This window comes from Mandrillus leucophaeus, unplaced genomic scaffold, assembly GCF_000951045.1.
Source record: "Mandrillus leucophaeus isolate KB7577 unplaced genomic scaffold, Mleu.le_1.0 Scaffold1, whole genome shotgun sequence".
NCBI classification, from domain to species: domain Eukaryota; kingdom Metazoa; phylum Chordata; class Mammalia; order Primates; family Cercopithecidae; genus Mandrillus; species Mandrillus leucophaeus.
In genome coordinates, this window is record NW_012098097.1 from 2,597,647 (window position 1) to 2,598,831 (window position 1,185).

Here is a 1,185-nt window from a genome sequence, read left to right on the forward strand (position 1 = left end):
ACGACCAGCAGCGTGGACATTATCTGAATGGTGTTAGAAATGCAGTATCTCAGGTCCCACCTAGGACTTCTCAAAGTTTCATGGCTGTAAGTCACCTAGTGATCTTGTTAATGTAGGGGTTTGTTTCCTTGTTTGTTTGTTTTCAGAGAAAGGATCTTGTTCTGCCACCCAGGCAGGAATTCAGTGGCACTGTCACAGCTTACTGCCATTCAAAGTCTTGGGCTCAGACAATCCTCTTGCCTTAGCCTTCCAAGTAGTGAAGACTACAGGCACACACCACCATGCCTGGATATTTTTTTAATTTTGTATGTGTGTTACAGGGAGGGTGTCTCACTATCTTGCCCAGGCTGGTCTTGAACTCCTGGCCTCAAGGGATCATCTGCCTTGGCCTCCCAAAGCACTGGGATTATAGGTGTGATCCACCATGCCAAGCCAGTTTCTGATTCAATAGATCTAGGTTGTGATATTTTTACATTTCCACTGAGCTGCCAGGTTATACCCATACTGTTGACCCAGCCACCACATTTCAAGTAGCAAGACTACTTAGGAAGAAGGGTAATGCATCCACCTGGAAAGAATTAATTACCAAGACAACCTGCTGAGAAAAGAGATGGTAAACATGTGGGTAAATCTAAACCAATGTGCACATAAAACAACAGCGAGTAATTTGATAGGTTAAGAAAAGCAATGCTGAAATAAAGTACTAGAAAACAATGATATTTAAGATGAATATTGAAGATAATAAATAGTTTAAGGTCTTTATAATATAAGGGGGAACATTACTGATTGATCTTTAACTTTGTTAAGGAAAGTAAAATTATTCTATATCTTTCAAAGCAATGAATGGTAAGTGTGTAATATACTTTATTAACTTTTTATTAACAGGTACTAGTTTATCTCATCCCACAATATTCTTCGAATTAAATATTTTTGCTGTTCACAACCCTGCTGCCCTTTGTGATTCTTTTTGTTTCTTTTCTCTTTAGTCTCAATTTTTAAGAAAATATAATCTATAATAAATGTCTCCATTTCATCATTACCCACATCTTAAATCCATGCCATCTGGCTTCTTCCTTTACTGTGTTAAAGAAAAAAGCAAACAAACAAAAAAACACTCTTCTTTTTTTTTTTTTTTTTGAGATGGAGTCTCACACTGTCACCCAGACTGGAGTGTAGTGGCGCAAT